The sequence below is a fragment of the Prenolepis imparis genome, unplaced genomic scaffold, assembly GCF_030444845.1.
Source record: "Prenolepis imparis isolate NDT839.2.m4 unplaced genomic scaffold, iyPreImpa1.0 SCAF_12, whole genome shotgun sequence".
NCBI lineage: Eukaryota > Metazoa > Arthropoda > Insecta > Hymenoptera > Formicidae > Prenolepis > Prenolepis imparis.
Window position 1 is genome coordinate 4,398,214 of NW_028141170.1, and position 23,856 is coordinate 4,422,069.

General features: G+C 39.2%; 2 protein-coding genes across 6 annotated transcripts in view; one reads left to right on the forward strand and one right to left on the reverse strand.

Annotated features, from left to right (window-relative positions):
- Vn (membrane-bound neuregulin protein vein) overlaps window positions 1-23,856 on the forward strand; it is a 343,620-nt gene that overhangs the window by 26,765 nt on the left and 292,999 nt on the right. The window lies entirely within an intron of this gene.
- The window catches only part of LOC145943885 (uncharacterized), a 320,534-nt gene continuing 315,154 nt past the window's right edge, over window positions 18,477-23,856 (reverse strand). For both annotated transcript variants that reach the window (XR_014426591.1, XR_014426592.1), the window contains one exon: window positions 18,477-19,255. The gene's annotated coding sequence lies outside the window, so the exon portion shown is untranslated. The remainder of the gene's footprint in view (window positions 19,256-23,856) is intronic.

The window sequence follows — 23,856 nt, forward strand, 5'->3', positions numbered from 1 at the left end:
ACGATTAATAATGAACCAAAAGACGAACTAATCGCAGTTATTCTTAGATGATCGCTATATAAACGCCATTATCCTTAAATTAGGTCACAAGTTCATAAAATATTTTTCGTTGTATGAGATCTCGATACTAAGTGGTAAATTATGATCGATCGTTTAGATTCAAGTTAAAAGATTCTAGTTGAGGCCAAATCGCTCCATGGAAATTTATCAAAGACAAAAGTATATAATTGGCAACTATTATACTGCAATTGTAGAAGAGTATTTAATCACGCTAATTGATACTTGAATACGCATGCTCGTTGTGTCTTTAAACTTATATGTATAATAACTTTGCGGTTTCGCGTGGCGTCCACAGCTGATTCGTAGCCAGCCTTGGGCGAAACTGTAGCTTGGTCGCGTGGCTCGCGATAATTAAATCACTGTTCCGGAATTTGATGTGTTCCTCGGCGATGATGGCGACGACCATCAGGTAACCAGCGAGACAACACACGCGAGCGAAGTGACGACTAACGTGGCGAGAAAATCGCGGCGACGTGAGTGTCATAACACTCCCGGGAGGATTAAACTCGAAGCGCCGGTAAATCGAGTCCCCGCGACGGTAACGATAACGATGACACTGCACCGCGTTCGAATTACATCCCAACGGCGGCGGACGGACGGATGTACGCGCGCTGTGTCACGAGACAACTATTAATGACCGCCGGATCGATACTAATAATATTTACCGCACGGTGAGCTCTCCCGACAAATCGGCGAAACTCCGATATGAGTTGTCACTGTCGGCCGCGACGTCAAATGAAACCCCCCCACGCTCGATCGACGCCGCTTGATATTAAATCGCGTCGACATTCGATCGGTTCGCAAATAAGTACAGGAAAGACTTGCAATTATTTATGAAAATCAAGAAGAGATTAAAAAAGCGCAGACATTATTTGAAATAAAAGTTCGAGGTTTTGTGTCACTTCTGAAAAAACTAGGAAAACCGAAGATTGTTATTTTTTTACCTTAAAAAATTTTCTCAAATGGAATTTTATTGACACTCGGGAAATTTTTTCAAAAATTGTTTCTTTGATAATTTTACACTTATTTAGAGCACTCAAAAAACACGTGTCTAACATACCTTTGCAATATTTTTATTAAAATCTCATGTAATTTCATTGGTCTCTTTTTAATATCAAAGTCTTATGCAAGTTTCAATTAGAAAATTGTTCAATTTTTAAATAAATTAGAACTTTTTAAGACCTTTATGATATATTATTTTTTGTTTTATATTTTTATTTATTATCAGAGAATTTTTCTACAAGATTTGAATAGACGCCTTGTTAAATTTCAGAATTATTAGTTTTTGAATTCCGATATATTTTTTTTCGAGACTTTGCGCGTCTTTTGCAAACGAGTTTGTTTTCTACAATTTTCCCATAAATAATATAACGATACGCGACGCGAGAGAGAGGTATAAAGGAACGACGCGCGCGGGAAGATAGATATATACACGGGCAGAGAGGACACCATATAAACACCCGTAGTACAGTTCCGCGAGCCGGCTAAAGGTAGAATCCCGGTCGCCCTCGCCGGATCCGGCTGCGATCGTTTGGCCTTATACGATGATCGTCCGCCATGAATGCGCCGCGTCGCGCCGGTTGACCACTGCATTTGATGCAAAGAAAGTAAGGACGCCGATTTAAGAGCGACTGCCACCGTTCGTCCGTCCGTGTGTCCGTGACAAGCCGTGCTTGATGTCTCTTCTGCGCTCGGATCGCGACGTGTAAGAGACATCGAGTCGATTCGCCAGTTTATATCGCGGTTTCATCCTCGCGATTTTCAAGTATAAAGCTGTCGACATTAATTCGCTTCTCTTCTCTCTTCGGTTTCAAACGGTTTACCTCGAAATATTTTTGCGACGTGGAAGTTATTGAGTTTCAAAGGAAAAGATTCGTTACACGTCTATTTGGAAAATCGCCCAGATTTCGCGATATCCACTTTCACGCGCGAGCTCTGTTGTTTCGTTGCGATAAGTAAAAAAACGGCATTTACCACGTGGTGTGTGCTTGTGAAGGAAATTCCTCGAGTGCGGAAGCGAAAGCCAAAAGAGACAACTCGTGACTTATTGGAGCGTAAAACACTGGTCGATCGCACCGAGAGCTTTCGCGGACTTTCATCCTCGGAGAGCTTTCGCGCGCGGGCTAAAAGGAATTTTTTTTCCCCTGTACACAACGCCACGTGCCAATGAAAACAACTGCCTGATTGATTTTCGCATGTCTAACAACTTCAGTTTTCATAAAGCTTTTAATAACGTTCGTTGTATACGAGTCCGTGATCTAAATGCGCGCACGAATGGAAAATTTGCTTGCAAACGCGAAATAAAAAAAGAGAACCTCACAAGCGCAATATTCCTACTAGTTAATTGAAGCATGTTTTCATGCCTAAAGCGGTTAAACAGATAATGATAATCGGTCGAATAATAATAATTAATTGTTGTGAATTTTCGATTAAGATTGAATTTTTCCCTTCTTCAGTTTCCGTTTCTTTTTCCAACAGAACCAACAAACGAAAATGCGTTTTGTATTTAGTGGATTTACACCACTTTTAAAATAAACGGTTCATATACGCGTGACACTTGAAGCCTCTCGGAAAGGACCGAGTGGAAGATGAAAAGTCTCGTGAAAAGAGAGCGAACGACCGCTACGCGAATGCATTTTGCGCCAGAATTGGTTCCGCGCCAACTTCTCGCCTACTTCCCGTGCAGCTATAAGAGTTTACGAGATTATTGTATAACGGCGCCGGAATAATTACAGTGTGGAAGCTTTCCAGAAAAAAAAAGAAAACAACAGACGGTACCATAATCAGAGTAATATCTATCTGCATAAAAAGAGAAGACGCTGTACACAAAGGCGCTCGCGCGGTTCAAGATTCCTTTGTTGCGTCTTTCTTCCGATCCTTTTAACGCGTATTAATACAGTTGAGACTCAGTTTTCTCGACAACTTTTAACGAGATCCCCTCGCGCATAAATATTGTTAAAATCCGCGTCTGAGTTTCGAGTCTTAAAAAGGTCGGAAAAGGTCGTTTTTTTTTTTCTGTGATGGTATATACATATATTTAAAAAACAAAGTATTCTGTAATAACATTTTATTCGACTCTTCAATTTTTTTTATTTCGCATATATTTTGCCTTTCGTCGCATTCTCTTATAGAAAGAAAGATAAATTAATCTATTATTTTCGACGAGATGAAATTAAATCGAACAACGTCCAAACGGGGCAATATTCTTCGATTAATCAAGCAGAGGGTATATATATATCCAGTATGCCATCGGTATGCACACTCGTAACATGAATGTCCATTGTGCTTCCGCAATATCTTAACAGCAAAACGGGCGATGTATCGCGGATTCTGACAGACGTTTGTTGAAGCGAATTGTTCCGCTTCAACGTTCGAGCCCCGAAACGCACATCTCCAACATTTTGAAATCGCTGTCACATAGATATCATGCATATTTATGCCGCACGTCGACCGTGATTGTTCGTATTTCTGGTCGTCGCGTTTATGCGCAGCTATTTGCATTTCGACGATGCACATACACCTATATATATATAGGTGCATTCGCCGCGTTGGGACAGAGAAGGGAAGAGGGAGAGAGATCCGAAGCGCGTTGCTTTCTTCGAAGCTGCATCGATCTGCGGCCACCGTCCCGCAACCGCTCGACGGCGAACAAATCGCGACGGTTTCTGCGCCGAGCAGCTCGCGTTCGTTCTTGTCCGGTTTTCGGCAACGCAACGACGAGAACGTCCGTCTCTCGCGCGACTCTAAAACACGGAGGAAGGGCGGCCGAGCAACAACAACGCGGCGGCGCTCGCGCTTAAGTTATTTTTGGCCGCGGTTTACTTTTTGCGCCAAGACGATGGATGATACCCTGACGAACGTTTTCGCGGCCCTTCCGTTATCTCGAAGCTTCGTCTGGCGGAATCGTTTAACTCTTTAAATACATTGTCGAGCGATTTTACGAAAAACGTTACGAAAAGAGAGGGAACTTCTTCGTCAGGCTTCGGAAGAGAAGTTTTCGTGATCTCTGTTAATCTTTCTGGGACGTTGGAAAATTGATTTGATTTTAAATTATAAAGATAATTCACAAACTTGAATTTGAAATTATAATTCTCGAGAGAATCCAAATCGCCGCTAAGAATTAGGAGACAAAGATTTATTGCTATTATTTTAATATATAAACTTGAGATATGGTTTTATAATGTATTATACACTTTTTCATCGCAAAAATTGTAATAAAAAAATTATATTACTATTGTTCAACATTATTCTTAAAAGGACACACATCAAAAATTAAATTTAATTGATCTCTATTAATATCAGTATTGATAATTGGAGTTGGAGGGGGGGGGGTAATTTCATTCGTAAAGCACGAATTCGCAAAAAAATGTACGACCATTTAATTCAAATTTGTCGATACACATGACTGTGTTATCGCAGAAAGAGACGCACTTACTATACAGACTATTAACTACAAAGCATTTCTTTTTCCGCGGCGGAAAAAAAGGTAATCCGGCTGCACGAGTGAACGAGTACAGTCACGGGGGACACACGGTGAAAGCGTAGAAAGTGCAGGATATACACGCGACGAGATCGTCGGCGACAATAAAAAGCCCATTTATTATTAACGACAAGAGAACCGAGCGAGAGAACGCGATGCAACGTGCGAGAAGCGCGCGCGCGCGCGCGATAAATTCCGTTTCGTCTCGGGGAATATTAAAAAAAAAAAGAAAAAAATAAAAATGAAAAAAAAATACAAAAAATCAAGGAAAAAGAGAACGATCATTAGAAACTCGTTTCGCGCGCGATCTGCGCTTCGGCACGAAGCGGCAGCTTCAGCGGCGCGTTAACGAGCGAACCTCGCGCGCGATATAATAATAGCGATGGAAATTTTGCTGTGCATACCCTTCCTCGCCCTACCCTCGTGTTCCCTTTCTCTCTCTCTCTTTCTTGGTTGTCGTTGGATCGCTCGTTTGACGAGTTGTCCGCTTGCGTTTCGCACAATTCGGACGACGGTCATCACAGGATATCGGAGTCCACGGGTATGCACGAGATCGTTTCGTAGCGACCGCGATAGCGCGCGCGCGTCGATCAAATAATAGCATACGACCGTCGTTCTGTCCTGGACGTTTGGTTAACCAGACGATAACCCGCATAATCGCTCTCGCTCTCGTACTGCGAGCGGTAATGATCACGCAAATGTACTCCGAAGCGCTTTGCCAGATCTGACCGCATCGGCGAGATGCGCGTGGCAAATGGATAGATCTGTTGCGGGTTGTTGATATGAATCGCGAGTTTTCGCGTTGGGACAAGAATCGGGATATTTGTGCGTTTACGTAATCGGAGAATGTAGGATTATGTCTTAATTACTTCGCAAAGAAGGAACGAAAAAAAGATAAAGATTTTGGAGCACTTTCTATATAAAGAAATTTTATGAAATATATAGAATTTCTCTCAAATTTTTTTATCTAGATTTTTTTATAAATTTTTGAATTATGGATGATCGAGACTCAAACGATTTTCATAAATTCGTCTCTAGAGATGCAAAGTTTAACATAAATATTTTTCGTCGGTCCCCCAATATGTATCTAATAATATATCATTGATAATATACTTGTGTGTGTATGTATTAAAGTTTTATTATTTATTCGAAAAAAACACATTTTTAAGATTTGTCATCTGTTCTTTCTTGAAAAAAAAAAAAAAAAAAGAAACTACCAAAATTTAATAAATAGACATTCGTCGAAATACTTGCGGATTAAAATTTTAATTACCAGAAACTGATGCTCTGTATATGTTAAGATGCTAAGCGTATAGGAAACGCGCCGAGTTAATTAACTGATTTTTCTCGTTAAGTAACTTCTGTCTACGTGATAAGTTGTTTCACTTCCCCGCGAAAAGTTGGTATTTACATCTGAATTTTTCCCGTCAGTCAGCGTGCAGATAAGTAGGTAGCTTCGTAGAATCCTGACAGGACGAAAAGCGACAGGAAAGTTCTTTTGACATGTGCACTTTTTCGCAGTTTTACACATGTAAAACAGGGTGTCCATCCCCCTCCCGCCCCTTTAACCGCTTGCAATCTCTGGCGCTGCAAATTCTGTGAATCTTACGTCGGGGAGGCACAAGCGCCGTTGCATAATTAAAAGTTTTAATTATCAGCCGTTGAACTTTCTCGGGAAGGGCCACTCTGGGATCGGGCGCATTTGCCCAACGGCTTCTTACATTATCGCCATTAAAAGCGGCAGCTTCTTTCAACAGAGAATCGACACAACAGCTTTCACGAAATAATTATGTTTCCGAATATAACTTTGACCTGACTTTTTTTATTCAAATAATAAAACGAAAAAGAGCTTTGATATATAAATATATATAAAAATTTCAAATTTTATATTCTTTTTCTGCGCATTCTCTTGAAGTAAAATTTTGCGGATGTATTTCCTATTATTTTTCTCTATAATATTATCTATAATATTATCTCTGTTCAAATACTCTTTCTTCCATCTCTTTTGATATTACATTAATAGCATGTTATTGATTTTTTCCAAAATAAACAATTAGCATATTTTTTTCCATTTTATGTTTTATTAAAATATTTAGATATTTTTAGATCTTTACAAGTATCTAATTATATGTATATTGTGATTTATTTATCAAATATATTTTATCAAATATATTTTAAGAACACTGAGACATCGTCGACCCGAATTTAAGTGGACTTTCGTTTAAATTTTTATCTTCAATATAACTTTACTTCCTTGTTTAAATTTAGATAAACTTAAAATAAAGTTTATTTTTAATACAATAAATTAAATTAGTTAATCTAAATTTAATTTAAATTCTAACTCTTATATAAAATTGAATACACAACATTGTGCGCAGATTACATATATTAATATTAATTGCTATAATGCAATCTTAAATCCAATTTTAAGCATGCCGCGAATTTCGATCCGTCTAAATATATTTAGATATATTTTTGTTCTCTTATTCTTATCATATTTCTGTGTCTAATTATTTTATCGTTCTTCGTACGAAAAAAGCAACTTTATTTATAGAGGAACTAGCAATTCAAGAGGATTTTTAGAATATTTATTCAATTTTCGCACTGCATTCGACACTCTACTAAATGCACCGGCAAACTGATTTTCATTGTTTCGTGCACGCACTCGAAAGTCAAATATTATATAAGCCGTAACATATACTGTACGTATATAGGCGTAAATATGCATACAGTCTGCATAAACAGGACGCGCTAGCGTGCGTCGAAGTTTAACATTATTCATAGGGTCCGAAAATTCTCTGGTACGAAATTAGCGCGACAGCTAGTATGTCCGATAGCCGCGTGTAATCTGAATGCAAATTCGCTTCATCCCCTTTTTTTCTCTCCCGCCGAAAAGTTTTCAATCATTCGCGCAGATGATTCGTTTCTCCTGCCTAAAATCACGATTGCCAGTACAAAGTGAATATGCTTTCGAGCGAATAATTCTTCATTTTCAATCAATATTATAATAATGTGAAACTTTGGTGTCTTGACATTTATATTGAAAAAAAACTGTGTTATTCAATAATATCTTTTCTCATCGGATCTTTCTTTTGTGCGTTGCATTTTTGACATCTCATTATCTTTTTGTGCAAAAACACCCTAATCGTATCAAGATCTCGGGATCTAATAATCGCTTCTCGGGATGGCACTGCGACTCTCGTTATTCCGCGCGGAGATGAAGGAAAAGATCTCTCTCTCGCTCTATATAGGTCGTTCGTATATGTATGATTGCCGTATCATTACGTGAGTCAGTGTATAGAAATGGAAAGAAATCGCCGGACTGGAAATGTCGTCTTACCCTAATCGCCACGCCACGATGTGCGATATGATCACACGGTCATGAATATTAATCGTCCCTGGAGCGAGCGCTCTTTGCGTCTCGCGCTTTAAAGGCGGGCCGTTTAACGTCACTCGCGAGCATACATATATCTCTTCTGATCCCGGAATTTCAGATAATCTGCGGAGTTTACGGCGCGCGCGCGCGCTCGAATGCACGCGAATAATTAAACATACAACGATGAGGGGGAAACATCGGAAACTCGAGTCGCTAATAAACACAAAAGCGCTATTACTCCGCATTTTCTCGAGGGATGATGTAATATTGTTTTATACTCGTTAATATATACATATAATGTAACATGTTTCTCATCTTTCTCTCTCGCATTTTCGACGGAGCACCCTTATATATACTGCGAATAAAATTCGCGCGTACGTAAATGTCATCGAAGCGATGAAATTTTTTATTATTAATATACATTGTAATAATTGTTAATACAATTGTTTAATCTTTATCGAAGTTATCGTCATAAAATTTATTCGATCGATTTCTATTAATAAAACACATCTATCTACATCTTTAATATATTGTCAGATGATGTAAACGTCGATTCGTGAACTTGAATTCTAATGCAAAATTATAAAATGTATCGTCTGTCGTGTATGCGCGAAAAAAATTTCTACAAAATATGTGTCGTTCAAAAACACGAGAATTATCGAAACGGTTGTTACCAAATTAATTAAAGCAAGTACAACATATTGCATGCGAGTCACATTTTTCGCCGATTACATATATATCACCAGCTTCCCCACCCACAAATACGAGGGATACCCCGATTTGTACGTCGCTATAAACATGAAACAAAATTGTTTTTTATCATGAAGTATGTATGTATCTCGTGAAGCGTAAATCGATTAACGATGAGCAGTGGTGGGTTTTGATTTCGAAATGCGCTATGAAAACACGATACATATATATCGTGATTGCATATAACATTATGTTTCAATGGCCGCGATATAATGCATTTATTAACGGCCAAATCGTTTTTAATAGCGCTTCGCTCCATTGCTGATTATGTTCGCAACTGTTGACCGAAACGCGATGATATTTCGCAATGATATTTGATACATTAATTATATCAAAATATAGCTATTACCTTACAAATCTGCGAAAATGTAATTCTCTGGTAAATGTAATTACAAACAAGTGAGAATAGCATGAATAAAAACGACGCCAATTGTCGGATCGGGGTAAAAGTATGAGGTTTCGCTTCCAGCTAACGTTTATGCAGTGTCGACTGCTGAAGGATTTGGGAAGGAAGATGTACGAGGAGCGAGTGACGAGACAATGCGGAAAGGGTGTGTGTACGTACTTGGTGCATGTATGCGTATGGGAAAGAGAGGATGAGAGGTGACAGATTCTCTCTCCGTGAAACAGCGCGGCGTGTTTCAGTATTATTAGCCGGCGCTAGGCGTTTGCGGATCGGCGCTGGATAGACGCCTTATTGGGTTGCACGAAAGTGAGTAAGATAATATACATGCACCAGAATGTGCACGCGCGAGCGGTAAAAGGTGCGAGGGGCTGGCTGTGGCCCGTCGAGTCCTCGCGGTTGTGATAAAAGGTTATACGAGGAATGCGGTCTCACGAGAGAGCGCCGTTGCCCCACGATATCAATATAATTAGCCTGCTCGTAGAGCGCGAGCCAAGTTATCGGTACGACAATTGACGATGCCGTAAATTTTCAATTATCATCGGTAAAATAAAAATCAAACGCATCTACCTGATGATCTAGGCGAAAAAATATTTTAATCACGATCTGTGCAATTCTTTTGCAATTATGTCATTTGCAATTTCTTGAAAGCCGGAGTCTTTTCAATCGGAATTGCGGTGGCAGAATTATCGATAAACGCGATGCCTAATGGAATATCTTTGAGAAAATTCGCCAGAGATTAAAAGGAAAAAAAATCGAAATAATTTCGGGTTTTACGAATAGGAATAGCTCCTCATTTTTATCAGTTTTCGTCGGAAGTTTTGTAAAAGAGTCGTCAACGATCCCTGTATGGCGCAAACGGCGTGCCGCGAAGTCTTCTTCCTATGGACACGGAGAATGACGCGGACGAGCCGGCGGCGACAGCAGAGATCTCGCATTCTGGACACACGCACCCGAAATTTGAATACCTACGTAAAGTGGATTCACCGCGGACCCTCGACTCTGTCGGCTGTGACTAAGCCACACGCGAAAAGAATACCGAGGGCCGGAGAATAAAAGACAGAGATAGAGAGAGAAGGAAAGAGAGAGACCCAGTGAATGGAATGAGAGAGCAGAAAAAACAGTCGGAGAAAGAGGGAAAAGGGAGGATCATGAAAAGGCTGAGAGAGCGACAGATCGTTCTGGCGTATGCCTTCTATCTCTCTTTCTCTCTCCTCTCCCTTCTTTTCTCTTTCCTCTTTCGCCATCTCCTTTTTTTCACAAAATCGTCATTAATATTCATCAGGATTACGAAAAACAATGCCGCCCACAGGGGCACCCCTGACCTGTTGAGTCGCGGCCGTCAAACGCGGATTACGGCGGATTACAAGTTTATAATTGAAACTCCATGCATGAGAGAGGGATCGCCCCAACGTCGTTGCAAGCATCGTGTAGGTGTTCTCTTCACCTACACACGCCTTGCACGAGGAATATTCTCGAGAACTCGATTTCGCGGAATTACCAAAATGACGACCAGTAGAATTTGCGTCCTCCGAGCAACTCAAACCTGGTGGGAGCACGTGAAGGTGATTGTGAAGGAGTCGCGAATTTAACATTCGCGTAACGAAATCTACAGTTTTCTTCAGCAAATACAACGTCCCGTTTAATGACGTCGAAATTGTTCATGTCACCATATTCCATTCAGCCTTTTAATATCTTTAAATTTTAACACAGAATATAAACTTAATTTTATTATTACATCTCTCCTTTTTATATTCGTTTTATTCATTTTTAATTTTCTCTTTGTTCAAAGCTCGACATTCGATTGTGATTAACAGAAACTTCGTTTCTATAATTTTTCCTTAAACAGTTTTTATTGTTATCTATTTTTTTTAATTTACATCTTTCTCCGGTTTTTCGTTCCTAAAAAGGCCTTGCACAAGTCCTCGCGATTATTCGACCAGTCCAACACTTGACGTCACGCGATGTGACAGAGAATGAATCGTCGGAAGATGAATTCGCAACAATGATAGGCCATTGTATCTACAGAATGTTTTACCACGCCATAAATAGTAATACCGCCGTAAATTCACGGCGGCTGTGTAACAGTCGAGTACAAAGAAGTCGCAACCGTAATTATTTCGTTCCTAGCTTTTGCTGGGAAAAAGAAGGCTTGGCTGGGTCAAGGTTGACGTTTACGGATCACCGTGTATACTAGATGGACCGCACCTACGTACTCTATCGCGGTAATCGGCATTATATTACAGTTTAAAACGGTTCGTCGATCATTTCTTTGCGTTAACTTTCTATAGACGAAATACGTCGACTACGTTTATCAATTTATACTGGATCAATTTCTCAAATTATATTTTTATCTCATAAAAGATAAGTATCTATGCATTTATGTAAGTTTCAAGGATTGTTCCTTAATTAATTTAGAATAAATTATATATGCTTCCGACGGAGAGGAAAATGAACTCCGAGTTGATAGAATCGTCAAAATTAAGGCGGATGATTTTAGGACACCTCGTATTGTTTACGTTGCGATTCGCCCGGATAATTGGCGGTACACGGTTGAAAATTATGGCTGCCTGCCTGACGGGCTCTATTCGGAGAAACGAATTAAAGCGATTCATCAGCCGCGGCTCAAACCGTGAAAGCACGTACTTGATCAAAGCCGGAGTACTGCTTGCGCACCTTACGCCACCCTGTTCACCAGGGCCAAGTAACCGGAGCCCGTCTTGAGTAACGTGAATACCGGCCCGCGGCGGAGCCGCGCTAATCAGCTTTTCAGTATACGCGAACAGAGAGAAACCGTATCGATCATCTCGCGAACTTATCGTAACGTTTCCGTTTGCCGGGGCACGTTTCGCGAGCGATGATGTCTAAACGAGTGAAACAACTCAATGCGGAAAGTCTATTCTACCGTCTAATCTGTCTACTCTACAGAAGCTCTACTAAATAATCTTCCATTTTAATTTCAATTTGTTATAATTAATTTCTTAATATTCTTTAATTAGTCTTTCTATCACTCTTCTGTACTATTACGAAATAGCTGCACTAGATTCATGAAGTTTAGATTAAACACTATCACATCCCGTCTAGTTTTGCCGCGAAACTCGAACGGAGATACTGTGCGAATAAAACGTCCGATGTGATCCGGGGGTAATCCAGCTAAAGTATCGAACTCCAAAGATCGTAGATAACCGCCAATATTAATTAATATTGCATAGATTGATAGGATATCTGGCGGAAACGATAGTACAATTTCGCTTCGATAACTATACGATAGTAATAATATTTTGCAACAAAATTTGTATCTTGTCGCTGAGAAATTTCGGCTAAAATGATCAAAGATGGATGTCACAATTCTATAAATTTAAATTACAACGGGTTAGAAAACTGATTAATTGTGCACATAGGATACAAACTTTTTTTGATCCGATACCAAGTAATTAAATTAAATTTTAATTTAAGATTATTTTATTTTAATAAACTCTCTTTTAAAGAAATGTGAAAAATATCAGGGCAAAGTTGCTGAATCAGTTCTAATAATAAATAATTTTCTTTGAAACTAACGCATTATCATCTGGTTCTTTCTAGCCCGTTGTAATTTGTATTTTACAATAAGAGCCTTATCAAAATTCTTACTATCACAATTATATTTCAACAATTTTGAAATTTCCCCGACAAAACAATTTAAATAATCCAATTCATAGACATTATAAAATATACATCTCATTTCTAAATTATAAATTCTCGTCTCATTTTTGATGGAAAAGAAAAAAATTAACGATCGTAAAGTCAATTTTCGAAGATTAGAAACACTCGCAACTCTAATCGAAGTAAATTTTCATCTTTATATACACCTATACATATATATATCGAGCGGAAATAATCCGAGGTTCGCGGGGGAAGCACTTCCTCTCGATTTGCCTGTCTCTGTGCGCTGCAGCAATTATCGCGAGCGAAGCTGCATATAATCGCTCAATTAATCTTGGAGAACTCTCGCGGGCGAGTCCCTAATCCGTTTTCGGTTTGAATCGTAATACGTCGTGGCGTATCGATCGCGCCCGGGGACCTTAGCGCGCTGCACTTCCGGTTGGTACGACGATGCACTGACTGGTTTGGTTTGCCCGCTTACACCGGCACGCGGGGATACGCTGGCATATTGCATCGTTCACGTGCATTCGCAGCAATCGCTGCTCTCCGCGACGTGGTGTGCATTTGTGTATGCGTGTTTGTGTGTGTTTGTCGCTTGCGGCGAGTTTACGCTAGCACCCAGCACGTCTCATGCCTCATTACGAAGGCGAATCGATAGTTTCCCCGCTGACAAATCTGCCATCGCGGTTTTAAACGAAACTTCTCGCTTTACGTACGGGGCTGTCCCGCGATAGAAAGCCCGTGTGAGCTCATTGCACTTACGTGTACTCTGGAATTATCCCGACCTAGAGAGGTTCGAATCACGATAAGTTCGAATTTCAAATGTTGCTCAATAATAATAAATAAAAATAGAAAAAATTCTACTGCAAAAATTGCGAATAAATTTATTGGCGCGTATCTTGAGTCTTGAAGATCTCCGAAGATCTTCTGATCGCCGCGATCCTACCCGACAGATCTTCACACGTGTAACATCTCAATGCACGGATCGCGCGTCCCGAAGATTATCATCTTGTTGCTCGACAATCCTCCCAGCGGCGCTCAAGGATTTACGCGAGACGTGGCCCCGTTTCGTCAGGTAGTTCCGGCTCTTGTCTTACCCGTAGCCAGCATCGAGTGCTCTCGATCGGCTGCAGCAGATTCCGCGGCGAGAAGGACGCAGAAAATACAATCCCGATACGAGCGCTCTCTTTCGTCCCCGTCCTTCTCTTTCTCTATCTCGCGTGGCGGCAACGACTCGTTCTCGCGTTCTGTCGGATCGTGGCAAATCGCGTTGCTCGACCACGTTCGCCTAATCCCGTCGCCGCGAACGAGCGAATAATTTCGCGGCGTTCTCACGCACATTCCCGCGATCGTTGCAGCTCGCTCGATTCCGCACGCGCAAATTGACGCCGTCGTATCTGGTAATTCGGATCTTCCTGAATATATATATGCTCTCTCTAGAGATGTCTTCAAGATTTAATGGCATCGAAATTTTCAGCTTAATTATAGCGAGATACAAATGAAATGTCCATATTTCGGAGAGGAAGCTGATGATATACATTGTGTGCATATACGGACGATTAAAAATTCTCTAAAATATTTTCATATATGTATAAATCGGGGTTGATTAATTTATCATCGCGCACGCATCTTGGGCTTTTTGATTGATTTTTATTAATTCATAACTTTCTCTTTCAATTGATCGTAAAGGCCTTAATCCGCACATCCCTGCGGGTATTCGCGGATCGGGGCGGATATCCGGCGAAATGCCGTTGAAAGACGTCGCAGAGTCCACGTTTATCCAGGATAATCTCGCCGTTCTCTCAGGAACAAGACGTTCTCCTCGTGCTCTCTCTTTCTCTTCATTACCAATGTTTATTTGCGTAGTGCCAGTGCGCTGGACTCGCGTGCGAGCGATCTAGATCCTCGTGCCAAGATTTACGGGCGGCTTTAATGCGATACGCCGGAGATGCAATAATTACAGCTCGCGTTACGATGACGACGACGACATGCTAGAGAGATATACTTCAAGTTTTTTTCAATTTTAAATACATTCCCTTCGCTTCGTTATACTTTTTTTTTTTATTTGATTTTATTACATTATTTATTTTATTTTTTGGGTGATGTGATTGTGCGAGAAACAAATATCCATACTCATATTCGACGAACGCGTATTTTTTTCGCGTCTCTACCGAAATACAGATGACAAGTTTTGTCGTCGATATAAAAATAATAATAGCAACGACGAAATATCGTGGCTGTTCTGCTGTAGCAGTTGCAGGCGCCACTGCACTGCCACTTGTGTATCGAGCCACGGCGTAAACTTACGTTTGCCATTCCTCGGATTCCAACGACAGCACGCTCCGATTGTCGCGTACAGGTGGATCGTTGAGCCGTGAAAGGTACTGCGCGACTGCGCTGCGTGTTTTGTTAGTACGAGAGCGTGCGCTGGGCGACAAATGTCGATGAGGCGATCTTTCTTTGTGGAAATTTCAATAAGGCGTAATTACCGAGTTATTTGACATTAAAGATTAAGTCTAATTCAGAGCTTCAAATATTTTTTTTTATTCTTTAATTAATTCTTTTAAAAAAGTCATTGTTATAGGAACTTTTATTCTCTCTTGGAGCCAATATAGTTAATCGTATCAAATTTAAATAATGTTACAAGAAAAGGTGCAGTCCAATTAAATTTTTATATAGTAGTATATAATAACTGTGCATCTTTTACATTGTTTTATTGTGATTTTTTCAACATTATTTCCGCAAAAATTAAAGGCTCATTAAAAAATATTTTTTTAAATTTGCTTTTTCTTATTTCAATAAAATTCTGCAACATGTTACACGCCCATAAAAATGAAAGGAATCACATTTGTTGTCTGTATAAAACACATATTCTCTTTAACATTTTTCACATCATGACACTGCAGTACTATTTTTTGAGTATTGTGGTAAAATGAAGAAAATCGGACGCGAAATGAGACGCTTGGCGGAATCGATTAATTTTCAGAAAGCGGAGTATAATAAAAAAAAATTGCTTATGTAATATATACATGTCGAAGGACGCATATCGATGCCTGCAAAATTGTCACTCGACGATGGCTAATGAAAATTCCACGGGCGAGCGTTTTCGGCGTGCGCGAAATTGATTTATCGCCGGTTCGGCAGCGGCGCGGACTTTTCCACGACCTCTCGATCGAGAGCTCGTGTATATATATACGAGAGCGAATAGAGGAGTGACGGTGCGAATTCCAGGCGCCAGAGCCGCGTTCGATTTGCAACACCTTCCTACAACCAGAACTTCAACTTGAAATTATATTTCTCCTTATCATAGTTCACGCAGTTAAGCGAATGACACTGCACCTTCCTGGGTCTATCTTCGACGCGAAGATGCGCAAATAAGCCAGAGAGACTTTGCGCGCGCGTCTTCGTCGTTTGTGCATTATCGTCCTTCCAGTTTCAAACCCTTGCGTCTATATATATACTTCAACGTGTCAGCTTGCGCGACTTCTCAGAGATTTCACAGTATATGTTGAAATTATTCTCAGGAATATTATAAGATTTGGATATTAAAGTTAGAGGGAGAACGTGTTTCGAAACTTTATTTTATACATGACGGAACTTTTACTTTGCAAAACTTGTAATTTCCATTTTGATTCTTTCACGAATTCCCAACTATGTATTAACGAAAATCGAGTGGACTATTATAAAATCTCTTTGCATATTATATAAATAGCTTAATTTAATCGTGAGTTAAATTTTTCTTCAAATAAAAGTATTTAATGAAATTAATTAAAAACTAAAGATTTATTATATACATATATGAAGTGATACGTTAATTCATCAAAATTATTATATACATATAACGAATCTAATTGTAAATTATAAAATTGTTAAAATTGATAAACTCTAGAATTATTTAATAGATATTATGAAATTTTTAAGTGAAGTGACGACCACTAGATCAGAGAGAGTGTATCAGTACAAAAAAAAAATCACAATATATCTATATTCACCGCAATATCGCAAAATATTCTAATCAAGAGTCAATTTAGCACATGGAAATTGAATTCGCCGTAATTACTCGGCAGTGTTTCGATCCCTAGGAATACGAATATCGGCGCCGCCTAGTCCCTTTCGCGGCTTCGATCGGTTTTCCCACTGTTTAGATTTTGTGCGAGTGTGGCGGTATGTGATGTAGTATGTGATGGTGTGTGATGATGTGTGTGTGTGTGTGTGTTTGTGTTTGTGTGTTCATGTTCCCGATCCCGCACGCATGCACGCCGCGCCGCGCCGGTGGGTAACCTGACCATCGAAAGGAGTATTCTAGGGCACTGTACCCGGGGCTTAGAATAAACTCGGTTTACTTAAGCATGACGGGCATGCATATGAGTACGAGGCAAAGGAGAACCGCCAAGCGCCATGTACCCAGTGGCCAGAAATAATTGTCATTCTTCTTGGGCCAACGCATGATGCACAAATATCTAGAGATATGTGTGTACATATATATATTTCTAGCAGTATGTTTTCATTTGACATTTTATTTTTGTTAAGACTATATTGTAGAATCATGACAAGTCATTATATCTTTTTTTATATATATATATATATTTGCCAATCTTTTGTTGGTATATATATTGTAGTGATGTTGTAATAACGTCAGACTTTTTAGACGTTTTCTTGAGAATATCTATTTGAAAGTTGTAAGAGTTTTATTTCCTCTTGCAACTTGGCAATCTCATTGTCAGTAAAACTATCAAAATCTGAAGTCTGTATGTGTCAATATTTCTTGTACCGCTAAAAGATTAAACTTTTATTAATAGAAATTGCATGACCGAGAATATGAGAAAAGTCTTGCATAAAACTAAGTTCAAAGTAAAATACAATTATCGCATTTTTTTTGCCTGCTCATATTACAATTTTTAGTATTTTTACTTCATTACGTTTTCTTTTATGCATTTATTTCTGTAGAATGTTTTTATGTCCGTAGAATTCCTCCTATAGAATAAATTCATTGTTTTTCGTCTTTTTCTTATGTCATAGTGCGCTGTTGTATCATTTTATCCCACGAATCTCGTAGAACACGTTTTGTCAACATGAATCTCATTTCTTTTACTGCTTTTATCTTTCGCGAGATTCAACGCGACTTAAAAAAAAAATAGTTTTTATGCCTCGCGACATATTCATCATTTTATCTTTTACCAAAGTGCCTCGAGAATTGTTGAGATGTGAGAGAATCTATTATACGACTACCAAAAACAGAGTGCACAATAATTATGCCGGATAGTGACGGCTTCATTAAGCTTCAAAATTCTCGTTTTATTTTTTGCCGCTCCTCCGACGCGATGTTCGAAGTAACTTGTACGTACACTGATGCAGTAACTGTCGATGTGGAGGAACGTAAAAACTAAAAGTTCGGGCGGCAAAAAAATTGAAAGCGCGGTAAAGGCATTGCTATACGCCAGACACCGTTAACGCATTTTACTCCTCAACTCGTGCTTGTGCTTACCGATAAACGGAAATATTTAAGCAATTTAATTACTCTCCACAAATGAATGTAATGAATAATAACAGTCTGAGAGAGTAAATTGGTTGGATAAATAAATTTGTGGAATTATATATATTGACTCTGGCTTAAATTTATTAATCTATTATCTATTTTATTGAATCTCTTTTTTGCATCAAATTTTTTGTTCTGTAATTATACAATTTTTTAAAAATTTATTATATTAAAAGATTTAAATCTTTAATTCTTTAAAACATTTTTTTTTTTACATAAGTCTGAGGCTTTAAGATTTATTCGAGTATACTGTGAATCACCTTGCATTACATGATAAAAAAAATCTTTAAATAGAATTTTCGATTTCTTACGTGTTTCAAGTTGACAATTCTTATGTGTTTATTCAAAATTAATTTGAAAGAAGTATAACCGAGCGCCTATTTGTTCTAAAGACCAATCTGCTTGTCATGGCTTAATTACCAACCCAAGTCACGGTCCACGACTTGAAAACACCCGGTATGTGTGTAGATTTATATCGTTACGTAGCAGAGAACTAGATTATATGATCCCACTTTCGCGCTGCTGCAAATTACCGGTGTATGCGCCGCTATTCTCATTCGTGGGCGCCCTAATAGAGCGTACACAGAACGTAGAAGGGATTAATCTGGCGTGCGTCCGCGTACTAGACACAATCTATTCCGCCTAATCGTAACCGAGTCATTAGGAGCACAGCCATATCGATTAAATCGATCTCGCGGTAATAATTTCTTCCCCTCGGCGTTTCGAAGAGATGGTCGCACGAAGAAACGCTGAAGCGTTTTCCTCTCCTCTTGATTTCTCGCTTTCTCTTCTTTAATCATCTCCGCGATTCCTTTCCTCGATTTTCGCAGCGAAGCAAATGCTTCATATATGCTCGCCAATGATTATTCTAATAACAGTCCATCGGCGATAAACCTGTCCGCGCGACTCTCCGATTGCTCGCAGCGTCTCGTTTTTCCGTCCAAGATGTCATTCCTCGCTGATCATCCGCGATCATCCACGAGCGGCTACGTGCGCGATCGATCCTTTCTGGAAATAAATCGAAAATATTTTCTTTTAATATTATAAACGCACGTGCTTATTCAATTCTTGATGTATTTTTTTATACTTGGCTATTATTCTATATTTTTTTGTTGAACATTTTTTTTCTCAGTTTTCTAAGATTGTATATTAGATATATTTGTAATTAAAGTTTGAGTTCAAAAAATTTACGAAAGCAAATTCTACACTAAATTGGATGGGAAAGAAGTCGGAAGCGTTTTATCCATTTGCATCCCCTTAATTCGTCAACATACCTAGCCTCTTAATTGCTCGCAACTTAAAGGCTTCCGCTGCTTTGATGCATTTGTTGAAGAGAAGTCTACTTTAAACGGGTCAAGTAGTTCGCGGATGAAGGGAAATGCAGAAACTTGAGATACTTGGTATAATTCGGTAGTCAAAGCGTTAACTGAACTCCGGCAAAAAGTCGATTAATCCGCGTATCCGACGAATGCCGTTAGACGTCTTTTTAATCGATGCCAGCTCGAATGAGATTAGTCTGACATTTATAACGGAACGCAATTAAATTCTTGTAGAATCAATATCCGCCGCGGCGCTTCTCCGGCGCGGGTGATATACGTCGAATTTTGACATTTCATCTGCACGCGAGAAAAACGTTACTTCATCTCGTTAATTGTTCTTTCCTTCGTTGTTTTACGCGCAATAAACTTTAAATCTTTTAAATTACCTTCGATGTAGGTAGTAGTATAGTTCCGCCATATATTTCACACTTTCTTTTAATCCCCTGCGTTGCATCATATTTTCTGTGCGCTTTATGTAATAGCCGGATTGAGAAAATTCTATCCAAATATCTTTATTTCTAAAATATGTTTCTGTTATAAAATAGCGGTATTGAAATGACTTTTTTATTATCTATACAAATGTGTATTGCCGTTTAAAATAGGTATTGCAATTTTTCTACATTTAGTAACAAATTCTTAAAAAGATTATCGATATTTAATTTTTAAAATAGGATCTTTGCATATGTGCAATAAAATACAGCGAAAGTGATTAACACATTTGTTTTCTATATATATAATAATAAATGTAAAGCAAATCTAAATAATGAAAGCGCCTTTTGTTGAATTTATGCAGAACTCATCAAATTTTAATTTGCAGATAATATTTAGTATAATAAATAATATTTTTTAAATTATATATATATAAAATATAAAGATAAAAAAATTAATGAGAATTTTTATCCTGTATATTTAAAAAGACATCGTTATATACGAATCTTTGTGGACATTGTCGGTGATGAGCTCACTTTGATGTAAAATTGCAGAGTATATGTTAACGCATCTAAAGATTGATAAATTAATATACCGAGCGCGTATGTATGTGTACCTATGTATATATATGTACAGACCGCGGAGTGAACTCGGTGAAATTGGACTACCAGTAATTTTGGCGACACGACATGTTAATAGGCTTCAGCTGCGCACTATATGTTGAAAACTGATTTGGGATTCTCTCTCTCTCTCTCTCTCTCTCTCTCTCTCTCTCTCTCTCTCTCTCTCTCTCTCTCTCTCTCTCTCTTTTCAGGACTGAAAGAGAAAGAGAGAATTCCTTCTATTACAACCGCTAATATATCGCGACCCTGACCCTGACCGCGGCGCGGAACATAAAGCTCCCGATAAGATTGTTGAGATAGGCGTGCATTCACTCCGTCTTCCGGTTTTCGCGACTTTAGCGTGAGATAAGATATCAGCTTCTGATAATTCATTCATCGCGTAATCACCGGTATTCCGTAGTGTTCTCGGCTTCTTGGCAATGCTGAAAGGCTCTCCGCTTTAGCGCGAACGTGCCTTTAAACTCCTCTCTATTTGCAGTCGAGTTTTCTGACGTTCCCGAGTGTGTCATCCGTTTCACGCCTTCTCTTGCCAATATTGTAACATCGCTGTCTATGCAACGCTATGCGTTTCACCTGCAATAGTGTGCGAACCCTAGAATACTAAAGTATAAAATTGCACGCGCAAAATGTAAATTCTTGTTCCATTGGGATGTATAAAACCAGAAATTAATTCTAAAACTTTTTAGTATTTTATTAAATATTTTTTAAAATTGGTTAAAAATTTTAGTAAGGCTCTCAATGTAAAATACAAATTTAAATTTTAACGCTAGAGAGTCACACGCGATAGTGCGTCAGTTTCAAGGAAAATTAATTTTTCGTTGAAACTGATTAGTAGTGCATAGGGCAGAAATTTTTTTTTATCTGATATCAAGTAATTTTTTTAATTAAATCTCAACTCGAGATTTTTATTATAATGAATCCCCTCTTCAAATTAGATTGACATTTAAAAATCTATACTATTACTATTTTTATAACAATATTAAACATTTTCAACAAACTTTATTTTTTTAATTATCTATCGTTTTTTATATAATTTCCTTTATGACATAGACATTCAATTTACGGTATCGAACGTCTGGTTCGACGCGAAAAAGAAAAGTCTCGCGTTCACGGCGTTTATATCACCATGGAATTTTCAAGATGGAGGTAGGCGTGGCGCTTTGGTGATGGTGACTTCATCGTCGAGGTACCAGATGATCGCGTCACGACGATACTAACAACGATTTCTCGATCATCGCCGATCACCCACGTCGCGAAGACTTGCTCTCCTTCGTGGTCGCGTTCCCTTTGCGTCCCGTGCTCTCTTTCTCTTTCTTTCTCTCTCTCTCTCTCGACCGATTGTTGTGACTCCTCGATACGTTTGTCATCCGGTGTTAGATTACGCACGTCGTACGTCATCGGGGGCCCCGTCAATTGTGTTCGTTGTAAAACACTGCCCATTGTCTATTAGGCCGGACGCGAGACCTAACACTGATTCATGCGTGCTCGAGTATGACAGGAGATAAGAGAGATTCGTATCGGTGTGCTCTTTTTTTCCGATGACCGAACGTCGCCGAGTTTCCGGAGAAGGTGACACTGTCCTTCCCGTCTATACACGGAACATCGTCTAACGTCACCGATTCCTTTGGTGCCCTGGCGTCATCGATGTCCGGACATCGACTTTTACAGCGTTGCGGTTCGATTCACACGCTATACATATATCGAAGTACAATGTAACAGAAAAAAACACATCGTGGAATGTTCCTTTAGTAATTTTATTTCTGAGTGTACGCGAAGATTGTGTGAATATTGCCATATTCGAAATAGACCATGAAAGAGCGCAAGTATCATCGGGTATTAGAATCTGAGTTTCTTTTGTAAAAAATATTGAAATGTCTAATTCTGCATCTATTCTTCTCGCGTGTCTTATTTTATCTCTCACTAGTCTTCCCGTTATATTATTTTATATTTCAACGATATGTATTTAGCGATTCCGAATATCTATTTTTGACTCACTATAAAAATGTGCTACGATGATAACAATGAAGAAAGAGAAATTAGCACTGTATTTATGGTTTATATTAGTTGAAATGCATTTACAATAGACGAGCGTGACGTGAAAGATCACTTTTACTAACAAATACGATGCGAGCGAATAAAATACGAGCAATTATCTATCTCTATTAGGCGGGAGCTTTGTTTCGTGCCGCTCAAAAGATCCTTTCGCTTCGCGCGGTATACATATATAGGAATGGCTATGCAGGCGCTATGCAGTAGTATGGCACCACCGCGATTAAAGCGCATATGTCGGATATCCCGCGGGATTCTCCGTGACCAGAGAGAATGGATAAATAATGGCGCCCACCTATATATATGTGCTTTTGGCTCGGCTATATACTACACGTTCTGGCGCTCGAACTTCGCTCGAGTACGCGAGCTTTCGGTAAAGCTTCCTCGCGCCGTATTTAAAAAAAATAAAAAAAAAAGAAAGAAAAATCCTTTTGTTCTCTCTTTCGACATGACCCGGGCATTTCAATTGCTGTTGCGATTTCGCGCAAAATCCAACGAAATGGCGCTCGCACGGTTAAAATGCAAATTTGATTTTTGTGCAAATACATATATATCGGATATTCTCTATTTACGCTCAACATTCGTACGTATTAATTTTGGCATTTTAAAATAGGATAATTTACAGAGTTCTCGCGTTTATCCGCTATCTCGAATGCTCCAAAAGGTCCTTCCTTTCCTCTATGAATTAAATAATCCGTCTGTTGTGAAACTGAACCCGCTTGATTGTCGTACGAATTTCACGGTCTCTCTCGTGTTCAAAAAAAAAAAATATGAATAAATAAAAACAGGGAGATTGACGCGACGCGCAGACGCTCGGATGCGCGAACCAGATGCGCTTTTTAGAAAATTTTTGAACCATCAGCGGCTGCAAATATTTGTATCTCTCTCGGGAGGGAGGTAGAACGAGGGTAGGGCGACACGCGATGCGAAAAATTTGCAACGGAACATTCCGGGCGAGTGAATCACCCTGGACCGGCAGATTTCAATCAGCAACCGCTTCACGGTAATTATATTCGCGCCCGAATATAAAACGCCTCGCGCGCGTTTGTTCGTCACATTTGTCGACGATGGTCCTGGGGAGAGAGGAAGAGGACGGAGAATGTTACGCTGTTACCGTTGACGACTACATAATTTCGCCGCGAAAATCGCGATATGACCGAGGACCCGGAGCTTTTTCGCCGGACGCTCG